Here is a 23,345-nt window from a genome sequence, read left to right on the forward strand (position 1 = left end):
CACAGATTAAACTTGGAAATGTGACAGTCACGTTGGCAGCCATTGTACTGTAAATGGAATAAAAAGTTAAGTAAATATTCTTTGAGTTTCAAAATCTATCATGTGATTCAACAAAGAAGGAATTCGAGAGGATGTTCAAGATGGCAGAAGAATAAGATGGGGAGATCACCTTCACCCCACAAATACATAAAAAATCCATCTCCATGTGGAACAACACTTACAGAATGCTTTCTGAATTCTGGCAGAAGACCCCAAACTTCTGAAAAGGCAAACCAATGGCCTCAGAATGAGGCATAGCAAAATAAAGAGATTAAAAAAAAAGGCAAAGGATTTTGGAATAGGAACCTGCACCCTAGGGAGGAAGTCCTGAAGGAGGAAACATTTCCTCACATTTGGAAACCCCTTCACGGGCAGTGACAGTAAGTAGCTTCAGAATTTCAAAGGGAAACACAGCTACAGGTGGTTGCAAGACAAAATGGAGAGAATTCACTAAAGACATAATTGCCAAAGAGCACTTCCCAGACAAGAAGTGGCTTACATGACCAGGATTGGTTGCCTTAAAGATATTCTGAGGGGGCTAGTAGGACACAGGTGAGGGAGTCCAGGGAAATGCCTGGGCCGGCTAGAGAAGCTAGGGATCATTGCAGTGGGAATGCTCTAACTCCACACACTTGGCGAATGCAGGACCCTACCTTCTCAAATACAGTAAGTGGGGCAAGCCAGATGCACTCTGCAGCTCCAGAAGTAGAAAGTCCTGCAAGAATGCTAAAGGTGGAACTAGATGCAACTGCAGTTTGCAATACTAGAGAGGGGAATGTGAGAGCTAGATTTCTGCCAAGGCCTGCATGGGTGCCAGAGGTGGAGGACAGGAGGCCACCATGCTCTCGTTCCTAGGGGTTATAGGTGCCACCAAGCTACAGGTGGCCACAGGTCACTGGCCACACCTTCCTGGGAGCCTGAGCAGCTTGGCTCTGCTGAAAAACCCAAAATCCAGGGCCACCTGTCCTGAGAAAGCCCACGATCTGCCTCAGATTGGCAACCTCCCGCAGTCTTGACCACAGCAGGCACTTCTCCCAACCCCAACTGTGTCTGTCATACCTCTCTTCCCAGCCCAACTGAAAATTGAGCCCTAATAAGCTGCTACTTTCGCCCCCTGTGTCTGGGAAGGGAACAGACACCTGAGGGTGGCCTACAAACAGGCATGGTGAAGCCCAAAGCAGAGAACCAGGAGCTTTGTGAGTAAAGAAGAGAAGGGGAAGTCACTCCTGTAGCCACAGGTTCAGTGGATAAATCCCCACAATCAGCCTGAGACTGTGGACTTTAGGGGAAATTGTGGACATTGGAAGCAAGTTCAAGCAGGAGTAAGGCAAGACCTGAGTCTGAGTTGACCCTATACTATCCACAACAGATCCAGAGACTTTACTAGAAATAATGGAGGGCTTTCTCTGTAGGCATATTCACTGGAGCACACTGTGTGGAAAGGTAAATAGAAAAATCACAAGGACATTCTTCTTATTGAAACTTTCCATATATTTTTTTTTTCTTCTTTTTCATATTGTTCTAATGTTGTTCATTCTTTATTACTCCTTTAATTTTTATTTTTTATAACCTGTTTCCTTTTTAAAAAACATTTTATTTTTAAGTAAATTCATTTTATTTTCCTTTTTTATAGTACTCTTTAGTTTATTGAATTTGTGTTTTTGCTAGTCTAGTTTTAATATTCATTTTTACTTATGAGTATCTTTTTTGGATTGTCATCTTCTTTTTTGACTCCAGTTTTTCTATATTTTTATCTTCTCTTTCATCTCTTTTGTTTCTCTTTGTAAGAGTGTGAATTTCTTGGCTGCTAAGTGTTATTTTCACCATTAGTCTTGGGGTTTTGTCTTCTGTGCTGAGTGTCCTGTGAAGTCTTGGTATTACAGTAAGGGGACATGCTCAAACCCTGAGGTGGGAGATCCAAGTCCAGGACTTTGAACCAGTAGAGAACTCCTGACTTCATAAAACATTAATTGATGAGAGATCTCCCAAATGCCTCCATTGTAACACTAAGACAAATCCCCCTCCAAAGGCCAACAAGCCCCAGCACTGAACGCCTCACACCAATCCTTCAGCAAAACAGGAACAACTGTGAACATCAATAGACAGGCTGCCTAAAGCCACATCAAGCCCACAGACACTCCAAAACACAGTACTGGACACAGCACTGCCCTTCAGAGAGACAAGACCCAGCTTTATCTTCCAGAACACAGGCACAAACCTTCACCAACCAGAAAACTTTCACAAAGCACTGGTCCAACTCCACCCATGGAGTGTAGACTTCACAATTAACAGGAACAATGACCTACCAGCCTGCATAAAGGAGACCTCAAACACAGTAAAGTAAACAAACTGAAAAGACAAACATGCAGCAGATGAAGGAAAATGGTAAACAACCACAAGACAAAAAAATGAAGAGGAAACAGGCAATCTACTTGAAAAAAAAAATTCAGAGCAATGATAGTAAAGATGATCCATAATCTTGGAAATAAAATGGAGGCACAGAAAAATAGGTTGGAGGCATAGGTGAAGACGATACAAGAAATGTTTTAAAAGATTCTAGAAAAAATAAAGAGACAATCAGCAATGAACAACACAATAACTGAAATTAAAAATACACTAGAGGGAGCCAGTGGCAGATAACTGAGGCAGAGGAACAGGTAAGTGAGCTGGAAGATGGAATGGTGGAAATAACTGAAGCAGAGTAGAATCATGAAAAAATAAATAAAAAGAAATGATACACAGATGTGTAGAGCGGACTTTTGGACTCAGATGGAGAGGGAGAGGGTGGGATGATTTGGGAGAATGGCACTGAAACATGTATATTGTCATGTAAGAAACAAATCGCCAGTCTATGTCCGATGCAGGATACAGCATGCTTGGGGCTGGTGCACGGGGATGACCCAGAGAGATGTTATGGGGAGGGAGGTGGGAGGGGGGTTCGTGTTTGGGAATGCATGTACACCCATGGTGGATTCATGTCAATGTATGGCAAAACCAATACAGTATTGTAAAGTAAAATAAAGTAAAAATAAAAATTAAAAAAGAAGAAAGAAAGAAATGAGGACAGTCTCAGAGGCCTCTGGGACAACACTAAGCACACCAACATTCAAATTATATTGTTCCCAGAAGAAAGAGAGAAAAAGAAAGGGTGTGAGAAGATATTCCAAAAGATTACAGTTGAAAATTTTCCCTAACACGGGAAAGGAAATAGGCACCCAAGTCCAGAAAGCCTATAGAGGCCCATACAGGATAAACATGCTAAGACACATATTAATCAAACTGATGAAAATCAAACACAAAGAATGAATATTAAAAGCAGCAAGGGAAAAGCAACAAATAACACACAAGGGGATCCCCATCTGGCCAAGAGCTTATTTTCCAACAGAAACTCTGAAGGCCAGAAGAGAGTAGCAGGATATGCTTAAACTGATGAAAGGGAAAAACCTACAATCAAGATTACTCTATTCAGAAAGGATCTCATTCAGATTCAAAGGAGAAATCAAAAGCTTTACAGACAAGCAAAAGTTAAGAGAATTTAGCACCACTAAACGAGCTTTACAGCAAATGCTATGGGAACTTTTCTATACGGGAAACACAAGAGTAACTAAAGGCCTACACAAACGAACCTGAAACAATAAAGTAGATGGTAATAGGATCATACATATCAATAACTATCTTAAATGCAAATGGATTAAATGCTCCAACCAAAAGACCCAGACTAGCTGAATGGATAAAAAAATCAATACCTATATATACACTGTCTACAAGAGACCCACCTGAGACTTAGGGACACATACAGATTGAAAGTGATGGGCTGAAAAAGATGTTCCATGAAAATGGAAATCAAACAAAAGTGGGAGCAGGAATACTCATATCAGATAAAACAGGCTTTAAAATAAAGACCATTACAAGAGAGAAGGAAGGACACTATATAATGGTCAAGAAATTAATCTAAGAAGCTATAAGAATTATAAATATATACACACTTGACATAGGAGCACCACAATACATGAGGCAAATGCTAATGACTAATAAATGGGAAATAAACATTAACACAATAATAGTCAAGGACTCTAACACTCCACTCACACAAATGAACAGATCATATAGACAGAATATTAATAAGGAAACACAAACTTTAAACAATATATTGGGCCAGTTGAAATTAATTGATATCTACAGGGCATTCCATCCAAAAAAAAAAAAAAAATGTAATTTCACTGTTTTCTCAAGTGCACATGAAACACTCTCCAGGACTGATAACCCCTTGGGTCACAAATCAAACCCTGATAAATTTAAAAAAAAAATTAAAATCATTTTAAACATCTTTTCTGACCACAAAGCTATAAGATTAGATAACTACAGGGGGAAAAAAAGAACTATTAAAAAGTCAAACACATGGAGAGTAAACAATATGCTTCTGAATAACCAAAAGTTCACTGAGGAAATAAAAAATACCTAGAATCAAATGACAATGAGAACTCAAAATCTATGGACTGTATTAAAAGTAGTCCTAAGGGGGGAGGTAATAGCAATACAAGCATACCTCAAGAAACAAGAAAGAAATCAAATAAATATCCTAACCTTACACCTAAAGCAACTAGAAAATAAGAACAAAATATCCCAAAGTCAATAAAAGGAAAGAAATTATAAAGATCAGCACAAAAGTAAATGAAAAAGATATGAAGGAGACAATAGCAAAGATCAATAAAACTAAAACCTGGTTCTTGAAAAGATACATAAAATTGGCAAGCTATTAGTCAAGACTCATCAAGAAAAAAAGGGAGGAGACTCAAATCAATAAAATAAACAAAAAAGGAGAAGTTACATTAGACAAAGCAGAAATGCAAATAAAACAGACAAACAGGAAGAAATAGACAAATTCTTAGAAAAGTACAAACTTCCAAAACTGAACCAGGAAGACATAGAAAACATGAATAAACCAATCCCAAGCACAGAAGACAAACAAAACTTCAAGACAAGATAGCTTCCTGAACGAATTCTACCAAAAGCTAAGAGATCTATCAACCAGCATACTCAAACTCTTCCAGAATATTGCAGAGGAAGGAAAATTCCCGAACTAATTCTACAGGGCCACCATCGCACTGATACCAAAACTACAAAAAGATGTCACAAAAAAGAAAATTAGAGGCCAACATCACTGATGAACATAGACTCAAAAATCCTAAACAAAATCCTAGCAAACAGATTCCAACAACACATGAAAAAGGATCATACATCATGATAAAGTGAGCTTTATCCCAGGGATGCAAGAGTTCTTCAATATATGCATATCAATCAATGCAATACACCATATTAACAAACTGAAAGACAAAAATCATGTGATCTACCAATAGATGCAGAGAAAGATTTTGACAAAATTCAATCCACATTTATGATAAAGCTATCCATAAAGCAGGCATAGAAGGAACAAACTTCAACATACTAAAGGCCATGTATACAAGCCTATAGCAAACATTATTCTCGATGGTAAAAAAAACTGAAAATAATTTCTCTAAGATTAGAAAAAAGTCACTCTTTCCACTATTATTCAACGTAGTTTTGGAAGTCCTACCCACAACAATCAGAGGGAAAAAAAAAAAAGAAATAAAAGGGAATGCATATTGGAAAACAAGAGGTAAAACTCTCACTGTTTGCAGATGACATGATTCTATACATAGAAAACCCTAAAACTGCCACCAGAAAACTACTAGAGTTAATCAATGAATTTAGTAAAGCTGAAGGATATGAAATTAATATACAGAAATCCCTTGCTTTCCTACACACTAACATTGAAACCTCATAAAGAAAAATTAAGGAAACATCCCATTCACCATTACAACAAATAAAGAATAAAACACCTAGGAATAGACCTACCAGAAGAGACACAAACCTATATGCAGAAAACTATGAGACACTGATGAAATTAATCAAAGTTAACACAAACAGATGGAGAGATATACCATGTTCTTGGACTGGAAGAATCAATATTGTCAAATTATTGTATTACCCAAAGCAATATACAGATGCAATGCAATCCCTATCAAACTACCAATGGTATTTTTAACAGAACTAGAACAAACAATTTTAAAAATTTTTTGGAAACACAAAAGGATTTGCAGAGCAAAAGCAATCTTGAGAAAGAAAAAGAGCTGGAGGAATCAACCTTCCTCAATTCAGACTATACTACAAAGTTACAGTCAACAAGACAGTACAGTACTGGCAATAAACCAGAAATATAGGCTGATGGAACAAGGTATAAAGTCCAGCGATAAACCCACACACCTATAGACACCTTGTGTTTTGCAAAGGAGGCAAAAATATACAATGGAGAAAAGATAGCCTCTTCACGAACTGGTGCTGGGGAAACTGGACAGCTACATGTAAAAGAATGAAACTAGTGCCCCTCCTAATACCATACTCGAAGATAAACTCAAAATGGATTAAACACTTAAGTGTAAGGCCAGAAACTATAAAGCTCTGAGAAGAAAACACAGGCAATACACTCCTTGACATAAATCAACAGCAACATCCTCTATGACCCATCTCCTAGAGTAATGGAAATAAAAACAAAAATAAACAAATGGGAACAAAATAAATTTAAAAGCTTTTGAATGGCAAAAGAATAAATACGGTGAACAGACAACTCTCAGAATGGGAGAAAATAACAGCAAATGAAACAACTGGCATAGGACTAATCTCCAAAATATACAACCAGATGATGCAACTCAATAACAGAAAAACAAACAACCCAATCAAAAAGTGGGCAGAAGACCTAAACAGACATTTCTCCAAAGAAGACATACAGACAGCTAACAAACATGAAAAAATGCTCAACATTGCTCATTATTAGAGAAATGCAAATCACAACTACAATGAAGTATCAACTCTCGCTGGTCAGAATGTCCATCATCAAAAAGCCTACAAACAATAAATGCTGGAGAGAGTGTGGAGAAAAGGGAACTCTTTTATGCATTTGATGGGAATGCAAAATGATACAACCACTATGGAGAGGAGTATGGAGATTCTTTAAAAATCTATGAATAAAACTACTATATGACCCAGTAATCTCACTACTGGGCATACAGTCTGAGGAAACCATAATTTTAAATGACATATATACCCTCAAAGTTCATTGCAGCACTATTTACAGTAGCTAGGACATAGAAGCAATCTAGATGTTCATCAACAGACACATGTGTAAGGAAGTTGTTGTACATATACACAGTGTGCTATTACTCAGTTATAAAAAGGAATGCATCTGAGTCAATTCTAATGAGGTGGATCTACCTAGAGCCTATTACACAGAGTGAAATAAGTTAGAAAGAGGAAAAACAAATATCATCTATTAACACATATTTATGGAATCTAGAAAGACAGTACTGACGATCCTATGTGCAGAGCAGCAAAGTAGACACAGACATAGAAAACAGACTTTTGGACACAGTGGGCTAAGGAGATGGTGGGATGATTTGAGAGAACAGCATTGAAATATATACATTACCATATATAAAATAGATAGCCAGTGGAGTTTTATGTATAATGCAGGGAGCCCAAAGCCAGTGCTCTGCGACAACTTAGAGGGAATGAGGGGCGGGGATGGGAGCTGGTATCAAGAGGGAGGGGACACAGGTATACCTATGTCCAATTCATGTTGATGTATGGCAAAAATCACCACAATATTGTGAAGTCATGACCCTCCAATTAAAAATAAATAAGTAAATATAAAAGAGATGTGGTACATGTATACAATGGAATATTACTTGGCCATAGAAAGAACACATTTGAGTCAGTTCTAATGAGGTGAATGAACCTAGAATCTATTATACAGAGTGAAGACAGTCAGAAAAAACAAATATTGCATATTAACACATATATGTGGAATCTAGAAAGGTGGTACTAATGAACCTATTTGCAGAGCAGCACTGGAGACACAGACACAGAGAACAGATTTGTGGACACAGTAGGGGAAGGAGAGGTTGGGATGAATAAAGAAGTAACATATACATATACATTACCATATGTAAAATAGATAGCCAGTGGGAATTTGCTGTACCATGCAGGGAGCTCAAACCCAGTGCTCTGTGACAACCTAGAGGGGTGTGATGGAGTGGGAGAAGGGAGGGAGGGGATATATGTATGCCTATGGCCTATTCATGTTGATGTTTGGCAGATACTAATATAATATAAAGCAATTATCCTCCAATTTTAAAAAATTAATATTAAACAGAAGGATTTCATAATATTGATGAAAGGGTGAACTCTTAATACAAATATTCACTGCTTCAACTTTGTCTGTCATTAACATAAACAGAAATATCACCTAACTTTCAGTTCAGTTCAGTCACTCAGTCGTGTCCGACTCTTTGTGACCCCATGAATCACAGCAGCCAGGCCTCCCGGTTCATCACCATCTCCCGGAGTTCACTCAGACTCACGTCCATTGAGTCCGTGATGCCATCCAGCCATCTCATCCTCGGTCGTCCCCTTCTCCTCCTGCCCCCAAACCCTCCCAGCATCAGAGTCTTTTCCAATGAGTCAACTCTTCTCATGAGGTGGCCAAACTACTGGAGTTTCAGCTTTAGCATCATTCCTTCCAAAGAAATCCCAGGGTTGATCTCCTTCAGAATGGACTGGTTGGATCTCCTTGCAGTCCAAGGGACTCTCAAGAGTTCTCCAACACCACAGTTCAAAAGCATCAATTCTTCGGTGCTCAGCCTTCTTCACAGTCCAACTCTCACATCCATACATGACCACAGGAAAAACCATAGCCTTGACTAGACAGACCTTAGTCAGCAAAGTAATGTCTCTGCTTTTGAATATACTATCTAGGTTGGTCATAACTTTTCTTCCAAGAAGTAAGCATCTTTTAATTTCATGGCTGCAATCACCATCTGCAGTGATTTTGGAGCCCCCCAAAATAAAGTCTGACACTGTTTCCACTGTTTCCCCATCTATTTGCCATGAAGTGATGGGACCGGATGCCCTGATCTTCGTTTTCTGAATGTTGAACTTTAAGCCAACTTTATCGATCTCCTCTTTCACTTTCATCAAGAGGCTTTTTAGCTCCTCTTCACTTTCTGCCATAAGGGTGGTGTCATCTGTATATGTGAGGTTATTGATATTTCTCCTGGCATCTTTAACAGTGCAATTTCATTCTTTTGTTAATTGGAAATATAGCTTGCTACAATATAAGAACTCATCAAAAATCAATGACACCATTTTCTGAAAATCAATTAGTTACAAGGAATTTACTGTACAACAATAATGCTTATTTTATTATTATTTGTAAATTATGTGCTATATATCTCTAGTATCAGTAACATACATATATCATACTGTTCATATATATATTAAAATATTCTATATCTGTCTATCTACATATTTCATGCTTGTTTTTTTTCCCACACAGAGTTGTTAAACATTTACCAGCATACCACAATCTAATCATATAACTTTTTTCATTAATTTTCATTCAGTGTACCTAAAACTTTAGACTTTGGTATACAGATGCAGAAAAGAGTAAATGCAAATTCTTGCCATCTAAAAAAGGCATAATATCCAACAGTAATGAGAATCCTATTTGTTTTGATATGTGACAAAGGCAAAGGTAATCATGTTCCTTTTTCTTATCTATGAAGTATAATATAATCAAAATTTGAGGAGAAAGGAACCTAATGACTCTGTAAACAACTCCAAAGGTAGCCCCTTTGGATCTTAATAATCAGGGGTTGGAAGAAAAGTTATGACTAACCTAGATAGCATATTCAAAAGCAGAGACATTACTTTGCCGACTAAGGTCCATCTAGTCAAGGCTATGGTCTTTCCAGTACTCATGTATGGATATGAGAGTTGGACTGTGAAGAAGGCTGAGCACCGAGGAATTGATGCTTTTGAACTGTGTTGTTGGAGAAGACTCTTGAGAGTCCCTTGGACTGCAAGGAGATCCAACCAGTCCATTCTGAAGATCAACCCTGGGATTTCTTTGGAAGGAATGATGCTAAAGCTGAAACTCCAGTATTTTAGCCACCTCATGAGAAGAGTTGACTCATTGGAAAAGACTGATGCTGGGAGGGATTGGGGGCAGGAGGAGAAGGGGACGACAGAGGATGAGATGGCTGGATGGCATCACGGACTCAATGAATGCAAGTCTGAGTGAACTCCGGGAGTTGGTAATGGACAGGGAGGGTTGGCGTGCTGCAATTCATGGGTTCGCAGAGTCGGACATGACTGAGTGACTGAACTGAACTGAACTGAAGACGGTATATTAGAATTTGTCTTCTCTGCAACTTCCATTAATAGAAATCCAAAGCATTATAAATGTCCACGTTGACTCTCCAGCCTAATCCCCTTTTATTTCCCTATAGGAAAGGCTGTGGTCTTTCCTTATCTCCCAAACATACATTGTGCTTTCTAATCCCTGTCCCTTCACTCAAACTTTTCATTAGGGATGACCCTTCCTCACAAACTACTATTTGAAGAGTTCTGCCCCCAGTACACCACTAGTACTAACCATCAGTTCATAATCCACTAATCTGTTCTAAGAAGGCTGATGCTTTTCTAAAAAAACTCAAGATTTTCTCTAATACCCAAAAGTGCATATATTTTTTCTGTATATTGACCCCTTCAGAGAAATCCTTTGCCTTTGTCTGATGAAAAATATCAGTTAGGAAAGGATCTATAAAGCATTCTGTACATCTAAAAGTATACATCAGTTCAGTTCAGTCTCTCAGTCGTGTCCAACTGTTTGTGACCCCATGAGTCTCAGCACGCCAGGCCTCCCTGTCCATCACCAACTCCCAGAGTTCACTCAAACTCATGTCCATCGAGTCGGTGATGACATCCAGCCATCTCATCCTCTGTCATCCTCTTCTCCTCCTGACCCCAGTCCCTTCCAGCATCAGGGTCTTTTCAAATGAGTCAACACTTCACATGAGGTGGCCAAAGTATTGGAGCTTCAGCCTCAGCATCAGTCCTTCCAATGAACACCCGGGGCTGATCTCCTTTAGGATGGAGTGGTTGGATCTCCTTGCAGTCCAAGGGACTCTCAAGAGTCTTCTCCAACACCACAGTTCAAAAGCATCAGTTCTTTGGTGCTCAGGTTTCTTCACAGTCCAACTCTCACATCCATACATGACCAATGGAAAAACCATAGCCTTGACGAGATGGACCTTAGTCGGCTAAGTAATATCTCTGCTTTTGAATATGCTATCTAGGTTGGTCATAACTTTCCTTCCAAGGAGTAAGCGCCTTTTAATTTCATGGCTGCACTCATCATCTGCAGTGATTTTGGAGCCCCAAAATATAAAGCCTGGCACGGTTTCCACTGTTTCCCCATCTATTTCACATGAAGTGATGGGACCAGATGCCATGATCTTCGTTTTCTGAATGTTGAGCTCTAAGCCAACTTTTTCACTCTCCTCTTTCACTTTCATCAAGAGGCTTTTTAGTTTCTCTTCACTTTCTGCCATAAGGGTGGTGTCATCTGCATATCTGAGTTTATTGATATTTCTCCCGGCAATCTTGATTCCAGCTTGTGCTTCTTCCATCCCAGCATTTCTCATGATGTACTCTGCATATTAGTTAAATAAGCAGGGTGACAATATACAGCCTTGATGTACTCCTTCTCCTATTTGGAACTAGTCTACATACACAGATACATACATATATTTTCAAGAGATTAGATATAGTAAACTGTGCACTTGAAGAACTGAAGAACTATGGATAGAGGTCCATAATATTGTACAGGAGGCAGCTAACAAAACCATCCCAAAGAAAAAGAAAAGCAAGAAAGCAAAGTGGTTATCTGATGAGGCTTTACAAATAGTAGAAGAAAGAAGAGAAAAGAAAGGGAGAAAAGAAAAGGTTCATCCATCTAAACGCAGAGTTCCAAAGAACAGCAGGGAAAAGGCTAGAGATCTCTTCAGGAAAACTGTAAATATCAAGGGAACATTTTGCCCAAAGATGGGCACAATAAAGGACAGAAATGGTAGAGATCTACTAAATGCTGAAGCAATCAAGAAGAGATGGAAATAATAGATGGCAGAAATAATATATTGAAGAACAATACAAAAAAAGATCATGATGAATAGGATAACCATGATGGTGTGGTCAGTCACCCAGAGCCACACATTCTTGAGTATGAAGTCAAGTGGGCCTTAGGAAGCACTGTTGTTGTTAATAAAGCTAGTGTATGTGTTGGAATTCCAGTAGACCTATTCAAAACTCTAAAAGATGATGCCATCAAAGTATTGCACTCAATATGTCAGCAAATCTCGAAGACCCAGCAGTGGCCACAGAACTGGAAAAGATCAATCCTCATCCCAATTCCCAGAAAGGAGAGTGCTAAAGAATGTTCTAACCATCAGACCATTGTACTCATCTCCCATGCTAATAAGGTCATGTTTAAAATCTTGCATGCCAGGCTTCAGCATTACATGATCCAAGAACTTCCAGACATCCAAGCTGACTTTAGAAAAGGCAGAGGAACGAGAGGAACCCAAACACAAGGGGATTCCAGAAAAAAACATCTATCACTGGTTCATCAACTATGCTAAAGCCTTTGACTATATGGGCCATAACAAACTGGAAATCTCTTAAAGATGGGAGTACCAGACCATCTCACCTGTCTCCTGAGAAACCTGTATGCAGGTCAAGAAACAAGCGTTAGAACCCTGTGTGGAACAACTGATTGGTTCAGGATTGAGAAAACAGTATGACATGACTGTCTGATGTCACCCTGTTTATTTAACATATTCACTGAGTAAATCATAAGAAATGCCAGGATGGATGAGATGAGTTACAGGATGGAATTAAGATAGGTGTGAGAAACATCAACAACCTCAGATATGTGGATAATATCACTCTAATGGTAGAAAGTGAAGAGTAACTAAAGAGCCTCTTGATGAGGGTGAAGGAGGAGAGTGAAAGAGGTGGCTTAAAACTAAAAAAAATCTAAGAAAATGGCATCTGGCCCCATTAATTTATGGCAAATAGAAGGGGAAACTGTGGAGGTGACTCCAGCCATGAAATTAGAAGATGATTGCTTCTCAGCAGGAAAGCTATGACAAGCCTAGACAGTGTGTTGAAAAGCAGACATTACTCCGCTGACAAAGGTCAGCATAGTCAAGGCTATGGTCTTCCCAGTGGTCACAAACAGTTGAGAGAGCTGGGCTATAAAGAAGGCAGAGTGCCAAAGAATTGATGCCCTCAAACTGTGGTGCTAGGGAAGACTCCCGAGAGTCCCTTGGACAGCAAAGAGAGCAAATCAGTCAGTCTTAAGGGAAACCAACTCTGAATACCCATCAGGACAGATGCTGAAGCTCCAGTATTTTGGTCACCTGATCTGAACAGCCAACTCATTGGAAAAGTCCCTGATGCAGGGAATTATTGAGTGCAGAAGGAGAAGAGGGTGTCAGAGGATGAGATGGCTGGATGGCATCACTAATGATGCAATGGACATGAACTTGGCCAAACTTCAAGAGATGGTGAGGGACAGGGAGGCCTGGGGTGCTACAGTCCATGGGGTTTCAAAGAGTTGGACAAGACTGGGTAACTAACACAACACATATATTTATTGTGTTTTGCAGTTTACAAGTGAAAACGGTTAATATTATTACTTTTACTATCACCATCATAATTTTTCAAGATGTCTCCTTTCCTTTCCATTACCACCTGTTGTTTTTAACCTGCAACATCAATGGGATTTAATTGCTTGAAATAAATTAGGAAAGTTCTAAATACTGAAAAATGAACTGGAGAGCTGGCATTACAGACAGACATTATATTCACAAGGGACTTTTAATAGTAGATTTGGCAGTCTGATTTTAATCAGTTTTTTTCACAAGGGAATGTTTGAAGATAATGTTGAGGAAAGATTTTTCTGACTGAACTATGCAGTATAGTTTGGAGCAGAGAGCTAGGAAACTATCATATGTGTGCTAAGTCACTTCAGTCATGTCCAAATCTTTTGAGATGCTATGGAATGTTGCCTGCCATTCCCTCCTCTGTCCATGGGATTCTCCAGGAAAGAATGCTGCAATAGGTTGCTATGCCCTCCTCCAGGGTATCTTTCCAACTCAGGGATAGAATCTGCGTCTCTTATGTCTCCTATGTCTCCTGCATTGGCAGGCAGGTTCTTAACCACTAGTGCCACCTGGGAAGCCCCAGGAAACCATAGGATATAGCTATAAAATAACAACAACAATAGCAAGAGCAATGAGGAGGATATGAATTAGTTGGAAGAGGAGTGGAAATAAGAGAAAGAGGAGGAGGAAGAGATACAGCATCTGTAGCTAATATTTACCAAATACTATTAAAAAAAAAAACACTAAAGATAATTATCTTTGGCAATATTTACAACAGTTTTCAGCACTGGCACTATCTCCATTTTGGAGATAAAGCAATGAAAGTTGTGAGCAGTTGAGTATAGTGCACAAGGTCACAGTAAGTTTTATCTGATATGTAAATCCAGGCAGCCTGATTCTAGAGTCTAATTTGAAACCACTCTGCTGAATAGTTTAGACGTGTGATTTCTCTGAGGCTGCTATATACCCATGATGGCCCAAGATAAGATTAACTCAACAGTCTATTGATAAAATTTCACTTGAGGACTGTCAATTCGACAATATTTAGTTTACAATTGAGAATATACTTGTATCTTCCTACTGGGGACTACTATAAACGCCAAAGATATATACTACAACAGTAGGTTGAAAGGGATTAAAACCAGAAAATATGGAAACCCAAAAGAATCTAAGAACTTCAGAACTCAGGAAAGAGAGGTCATAACAATGCTCAAAAGTAGCTAAATGGAAACTCTTTACATTCAAATCTGGGTTCAAGGTATCAATCTTATACACTTCTAATAAGTGATTATCAAATTTTATAATTGAGTGTTTATATATTGCACCTAGGATGACAATATATTTTTTAAACATCCATAAACTGTTAACTTATGCTTAAACAATTTAAGTTTATATATACAAGGAAATTTGCAAAGGAATCTCCCAGTGCACTTTCCCTACCTGCCATAGCTAATTATATGTAACAATTCTTTCTGTTATGTTCTGTGACTGAAAATTAATAAATCAGTATCTCTTTGATGAAATACATCCATATTCTAACAGTCTGTCTGTGTATTCACTTGCAAATTTTTCTCATTTGTAAGATACATCTTTAGTACAATGGTAAATCAATCATAAGAAATTATCTGGTAAACAGGTATACCCCCTATGAAAAATGAAAAAAAAATCCTACTGTTTAATAGTTCTTACACACTAGCAAAAACACAAAATAACTAATAATTGTCCACCAATAAATTGGACATCATACACCATATCACACACACACACACATACACACACACACACACACACACACAGAGCTTAAACAGTACAGACAAGAAAGGATAGTGTTTCCAAATATCAGGACATCTAAAATGCCAGACCCAGAAGAGATGAGGTGCTAAAACTTTTACAGAACAAACTTAAATAGTCTCCATGCAAAGTGAAACAACTAGCCATCCAGATGTTTCCAGCTGGGTAATTAATGTACAGAAAAGGTCCCATTTGACTCAATTTTGTTCCACATTACAGGCAGCTAGCTGTTAATAGTAGCAATCCCAAAGCAATTTAGTAACTATACTTTGAATCATAAAATTATAAAGGTGAGTATATCTATCTTATCATATTCAGTTCTTAGCATTACAACAAATTATTTTTTACTTAACATTTCTCAATAGATTTTGTTGTTGCTATTACTATTATTTTCTTACCTGATCTTCTCCTTGCATAGCTTGCTCTTCAACTTTGTCCTAAAGGGGGAAAATAATTTATGAAGAAAATACAGCAAAGGCAAAGAAAATCAAAATTTTTAAAAAGAAGTTAAGCTGTTAAAAAAGCAAAGATGAGTTAGTAGCAATTTCTGCATAGTGATTTTCAGTTCTACTTCTGTGGGAATTGCTTAAATTCATTAAATAGTATTATTTCAGTAAAGTTATTTAATCATCTACAAATCAACCTGACTATATTTATTTGCAAGCAACATTTCTACATCTTATAAAACATTTATGTTTGTGAAATTTTATAAATAAGGCTTTTAAGATCAAACTGTTCTATCTCTTAAGCTTCTGACATCTCTCTCATTCAAGATTACTGATTCATCACCTGGAATATTAATAATATGTATATGTATTTAGTTCCCACCCCCATAACTAGAGATAAAATTCACCTGAGTCTGGAGACTTGTACTCTTGGGAATTTCATTTCTCAGAAAAGCAAACCATGATAAGAACTCTTTCTCTGGTTCAAATTCTGACTACGAAAGAAATGTTTAAAAGTCACAGTACCTACAGGAGAGAGTAACAATATTATCTTATAGTTAGTAAGTATTAATGAAGGAAGGGAATGGTAGGCATAGTCAGACACATGTCTTGATATTAATAGAATGACATTTCCAGCAGCTGTCCAAATAGTTCAAATCCCCCATCACAACTGTAATGTACCTCAAAGTCAGTATAAAAATCAACCAGCTACCAATTCTTGAATTTAACTGTGAATGGACTTGAGGAACTTCCTGCTCTATAGGCTTTGTAAGTGATAAATCACCTATTGAGATAGTTAACATAATTTCCCTAACCTTCAGCTCACCATGCAATCTGCCACTATAGAGCCAGATATAGTGAAATAGTTGACCATGTACTAATCTTTAACTACACATCTTTAGTCTTTATATTTAACTTTACATTTAACTTTCTATTCATAGGGCAAGAAAAAAATGAGATTGTAGAAGACCAAAAATATAAAGTTATTTGAATTTTATAGCTTTATAATTAGTTAAGATTTTTCCCTTGAAATGTTGAAGAATAGAAAGAAAAATGAACTTCAATTTTAAACATAAAACTGGTCAACCACTTGTAAAAGAATGAAACTAGAACACTTTTTAACACCATACACAAAAATAAACTCAAAATGGATTAAACATCTAAATGTAAGACAAGAAACTATAAAAATCCTAGAGGAAAACATAGGCAAAACACTCTCCAACATAAATCACAGCAGGATCCTCTATGACCCACCTCCAAGAGTAATAGAAATAAGAGCAAAAATTGAGGATAAATTCATATTAGTTACTGCACACAAAATAATGAGTTTTAAAATTTCCCCAAACTTTCAATAAGAGTGAATTTTATTATGATAAGCATCAATAAACTAAATTCCAGCAATATAATATTTAATTATGAATGAACAACAAATCAAAATCCTCTCAGCTTGATTTCATTTATGTCTATTTACAAATTTCATTTGTATCTATTTCATTTTTTTTCTCTTCCTATTTCTTCATCTTGGCTGTACTTGAAAGACAAAATAAATATGTGAAAGTCATCTGTATTTAGCCATTTAAATAAGACTTTAAAAGCATTCTACAATACTGCTGTTGAAGTTCAAAGTTTCTTGCCTATAATTTCATAAAAATAGCTTTGGTTTAAAAAAAAGTCAGTTACACATCTATATATACATTTATATACACAGCTCCATAAAACACTGGGTAGTATAAGACAGATCAAAATATTAATATACTAACCTCTAATGAAATTTTTCCAAACCAAGCAAAAAATGAACTGTAAACTGAATGAGCATACCCAGGGATATTCCTTATAAGGATGAAGGCTAAAATCTAAAGAAAAAACACACAGGCAAATGTTAATAATCTGCTTATTCAAAGAATTTTGCTTTCTTTCAAGTGATAATTTTATTCTTTATGTTACTGAACTTAATACATAGACTTTTTTTTCCTCAATAGATGAAGTATTTGCAAGTTATTTTTGATCTAGAGTCTACTCAAACTGGATTTCTGAGCATGTGCTCTATATAGTGCAAACAAGGGCAGGTTTTATATGGCTGGACAGTTTTATTTTATATGTACTAGAAAAAATATAAACTCATCTTGAGGACCTTTGTGTAGAAAGAAATGCTATATTTATGTATCAAAATTAATAAAATCCCATGATATGAAAAAAATAAACAAATGGGACCTAATTAAACTTAAAAGCTTTTGTACAACAAAGAAAACTATAAGCAAGGTGAAAAGACAGCCTTCAGAATGGGAGAAAATAATAGCAAATGAAGTAAGTGACAAAGAATCTCAAAAATATACAAGCAGCTCTTGCAGCTCAATTCCAGAAAAATAAATGACCCAATCAAAAAATGGACCAAATAACTAAACAGACATTTCTCCAAAGAAGACATACAGATGGCTATCAAACACATGAAAAGATGCTCAACATCTCTCATTCTCAGAGAAATTCAAATTAAGACCACAATGAGGTACCATCTCAGGCTGGTCAGAAAGGCTGCTATCCAAAAGTCTACAAACAATAAATGCTGGAGAGGGTATGGAGAAAAGGGAACCCTCTTTCTCCGTTGGTGGGAATGCAAACTAGTACAGTCGCTATGGAGAACAGTGTGGAGATTCCTTAAAAAAAATGGAAATAAACTGCCATATGACCCAGCAATCCCACTGCTGGGCATACACACCGAGGAAACCAGAATTGAAAAGAGACACATATACACCAATGTTCATCAATATTTACAATAGCTAGGACATGGAAGCAACCTAGATGTCCATCAACAGATGAATGAACAAGAAAGCTGTGGTACATATACACAATGGAATATTACCCAGCTATTAAAAAGTGTGCATTTGAATCAGTTCTAATGAAGTGGATGAAACTGGATCCTATTATACAGAGTGAAGTAAGTCAGAAAGAAAAATACAAATACAGTATATTAATGCATATATATGGAATTTAGAAAGATGGTAATGATGACCCTATATGTGAGACAGCAAAAGAGACACAGAGATAAAGAACAGACTTTTGGACTCTGTGGGAAAAGGTGAGGGTGGGATCATTTGAGAGAAAAGCATTGAAACAAGTATATTATGATATGTGAACTAGATTGCCAGTCCAGGTTTGATGCATGAGGCAGGGAACTCAGGGCTGGTGCACTGGGATGACTCTGAGTGATGGGATAGGGATGGAGGTGGGAGGGGGTTCAGGATGGGGGACACATATACACGCATGGCTGATTCATATCAATGTATGGCAAAAACCACTACAGTTTTTTAAATTAATTAGCCTCTAATTAAATAAATTTTAAAAATAAAAATTAAAAAGAACCAAGTTATAGAAACAAAATAAATAAATAAACATATATATTGATGGTAAAGCAAAGCAAGTATTGTAAAAGTTAACAAATACAAAAATTAGTTGCATAGGCTCCCTTCACAGAACAGATTCATCCATTTATCTTTGGGTGAAAAGGCTTAAGTATTTGAGTAATCAGTTTAGATCTACTTCACTATAATTATAATATAATGAATGAAATGAAGATAGCCAAAGTGATAATGTCTTAGAGCATACTATGTTATTCATAACAGTTGTATCACAGAAGGCAGAGTAAAACTATGTCTAATTTACATTCATAAGCAGTCCCAATTATTTTCATATCTAGATATTTTCTTTACTGGTACACTTAAGGATATTTCATTAATAATGTAAGCTTCACAAATGCTGCTATTCATTAACACACATTGCTCTGGGATACTTAGTAAATAAGTTAACTGATTTTTTCTTTTATATTTAATTTGTTTAAAGTTATTGAAATATAACTTCATTGTACTTGAAAAAAAAGGAAAGAATAAAGAGCATTTTAATGAAAAATTTTGTGCATGTCAGAAAGGTTTATGTTTTCAGATGGGAGACAAAGATTTTTAAATTTTATTATTAAATAAGCCCCAAAAAGGTCACTGCAGGTAAGATTAACATGAATGGGTTGTCTTGAAGCTAAGAAATGTGTTACTTGAGCATTCCTTCTAACTGCTGAAGAGTAAGCCATCTGCTTCATCATCATTTAAATCACATTCCATTCTCATAATTTATAACCATTTTTTATAGTGACATGGAACTAAGAGGCAAACTAAGAAGCAAAAGGAAGCCTAAAGGAAACTGTACAGTAACCTGAGGATATGAAAACACTGCTTGGCAGGCTGATTTCACTGGGATTTTTAAAGTATACTTTAAGAATTAGTTCCACCATGGAAGTAAAGGTAATCATTTTTTTATTACATCCCTCTAGTCAATATTTCAATGTGTCATATATGAATATTAACTTTCAGAATGTCTACTGCTCTATTCCCAATTCCAAAGTACATGAGGTTTTACACAAGTGAGCAATAGTGGCAATAAGGAAAAAGAGCACTTTTCTTTTTTAGAATTTTTCAAATGCAAGAAAATAACCCATAAAATAAACTACAGACCCACACTTGGTGCCACTGTCTGAAAAGCTGGAGATAGGAAGTCAAAACTTATGTTTCTTATTATAGAGTAATGCATTCCCTCTCAGATGTAAGCATGAACTAGGTTTGAGGATAAATTCAAAAAACAACACATAAATTATTTTTTCATGTAATCAAATGGATTACAATTGGACCCTGCGAAATGACCATCAGCATGCCATTTTTAATTTTTGCAAAATTATTTACGTTTTGCTAATTTTCCTAGAATAGATGATTAATTGTGAAGCCTCAAAAAGTTTCTCCAAATTCTCTAAAAGGCACTGGTAGTTAATTATGGTGATCTGTGATATTAAAGGGACAAGTGGAGAGTTGAAGTTCAAGTAATTCCTATTATTTCATTCCAGAAAAAGAACTTCCCTACTCCTCTGAAGGATATAGTCCTTGATGCTCCAGAGCTGAAATTCTACTTATAATGATATCATCTTATCATACCTGTTAGTAATTATCTTCATATAACAAACTATATGAAGTCAAATTTTCATTTATTAATTGGTATAAAACCTCAATGGTTACCTTTTGAGGTATATCCAAATTAATTTACTGTGTATACACTGTCAAATGAGTATGAACATAGCTAGAAATATTCATAACATCAAAAATCTCCTGTTTCCTTCGATACTGTTTTTACCTAGTATTGTTTCTTGTAATTAAAGAGAAGATCCAATAGCAAAAATGGAAAATCCACTAAAGACAGATTTCCAACTTCATGTTTTGATGACAAATCCTGTGAATATTTTCTGACTGCATGAGGCTATACAGTTTTAAAACTTGTGATTATACATCCGCATCTGCCACTAAGCGCTCCTTTGTCTTTCTAGAATGGAGTGACCTTCCACGAGGGAAATAAAGTTGGTTGCACTGAGGTTTTTTTTTTTTTTTTTAATTTATTTATTTTAGGGGTGAAGTCGCTCAACTTTACAATATTGTAGTGGTTTTCACCATACATCAGCACGAATCAGCCATGGGTGTACACGTGTCCCCCATCCTGAACTGTCCTCCCACCTTCCTCCCCATTCCATCTCCCAGAGGCCTCCCAGTTCAATGGTCCTGAATGCCCTGTCTCATGCATCGAATCTGGACTGGCAATCTATTTCACATATTGTAATACACGTTTCAATACTATTCTTTCAGATCATCCCACCCTCGCCTTCTCCCACAGAGTCCAAAAGTCTGTTCTTTATCTCAGTGTCTTTTTTGCTGTCTCACATATAGGGTCATCGTTATCATCTTTCTAAATTCCATATATATGCATGAATATACTGTATTAGTGTTTCTCTTTCTGACTTACTTAATTCTGTGAAATAGGCTCCAGTTTCATCCACCTCATTAGAACTGATTCAAATGCATTTTTTTAACAGCTGAGTAATATTCCATTGTGTATATTTACCAGAGCTTTCTTATCCATTCGTCTGCCAATGGATATCTAGGTTGCTTCCATGTCCTGGCTATTGTAAACAGTGTTGCAATGAACATTGGGGTACACATGTCTCTTTCAATTCTGATTTCCTTGGTGTGTATGCCTAGCAGTGGGATTGCTGGGGTTTTTAGTCAATACAGGACAATACTATATTAACCAAGAAAAGATTAATACAGGAAAGTATGAAATATCAATACTTCTTTTGTTGAATTTAAATATGCAAACCTGATAAAAGTAATAGCCCTTGAACAAATGATATATTTAAGAAGGCTCAAGCAAAAGTAACACAAACAAGTTTATTATATTTGGTTGACCTATATTTCCTGTCAAACATACATTATTTTTAATGTCAGGAAGTATTTTGCCTCAAAATATACTGCTCAGGCTTTGGTGAAAGCCTGGAAGGCAGACCGAGCTGGAAATGTGTTTTTCAGTTTGAAGAAATTGTCGATATTGGATCATTTGCCCCAGAAGACATACATAAGATCTATGTACATTGCCTTATAAAGGGAGAAAAATATAAGAAAAGAATTGAGCATTTATCAATCCAGAAAGAGGAAGATATAAAAACCACATCTGGTAAACCTGGAGATAATGTCAGAGAATGTATCATCAAGCGGGCAGCTCTTGAATTTGAGGACAGCATGTATGCCAATTGGGCATAGGAATACCACTTCTGGCCAGCAACTATATCAGCCCCAATATGACTGTCCATCTGCAATGTGAAAATGGAGTCCTGGGTTTGGGTCCATACCCATTAAAAAATGAAGTTGATGCCGATCTAATCAATGCAGGCAAGGAAACAGTTACCGTTCTTCCAGGAGCCTCTTATTTCTCCAGCGATGAATCATTTGCAATGATTAGAGGGGGACATGTCAATCTAACAACGCTAGGAGCCATGCAGGTTTCCAAATATGGTGACCTGGCTAACTGGATGATACCTGGAAAGGTGGTGAAAGGAATGGGAGAGGCTATGAATCTAGTGTCCAGTGCCAGAACCAAAGTAGTGGTCACCATGGAACATTCAGCAAAGGGAAATGCACATAAAATCATGGAGAAATGTACATTACCTCTAACAGGAAAGCAGTGTGTCAACTGTATCATTACTGAAAAGGCTGTGTTTGATGCAGACAGCAAGAAGGGTCTGACTCTCATTGAACTCTGGGAAGGCCTGACAGTGGATGGCATAAAAAAGAGCACTGGGTGTGATTTCACAGTTTCACCAAAACTCATACCAATGTGGCAGATCTCAACTTAAAATGTGTAGTAAACCACTGTTCTAGGCCTTGTGCTCTTCATTTTAACCACATAGGAGTTTATTAGAAGGACATCAGTAATAATTGTATATCTTACAGTTTTTGTCTAGTTTTCTTCTAGCATCTTACTGCTTTTATAGCCATATAGATTTAGTTCTCTCCAGCGTGTTATGGCATTTTAATGAATAACCAAAAGGAAAAATATATATGTTTAGCTTATTTGTTTTATAAGAGCTGAGAAGGTCATATTTACAATTGGTGCTCACATTGGATTT

At 36.9% G+C, this 23,345-nt stretch overlaps 1 pseudogene; it reads left to right on the top strand.

Annotated features, from left to right (window-relative positions):
• Positions 1–1,201: 1,201 nt before the first annotated feature.
• Positions 1,202–23,072, top strand: LOC138071738 (succinyl-CoA:3-ketoacid coenzyme A transferase 1, mitochondrial pseudogene; annotated as a pseudogene).
• Positions 23,073–23,345: the final 273 nt, after the last annotated feature.

Source organism: Capricornis sumatraensis, chromosome X (genome assembly GCF_032405125.1).
Source record: "Capricornis sumatraensis isolate serow.1 chromosome X, serow.2, whole genome shotgun sequence".
NCBI classification, from domain to species: Eukaryota; Metazoa; Chordata; class Mammalia; order Artiodactyla; family Bovidae; genus Capricornis; species Capricornis sumatraensis.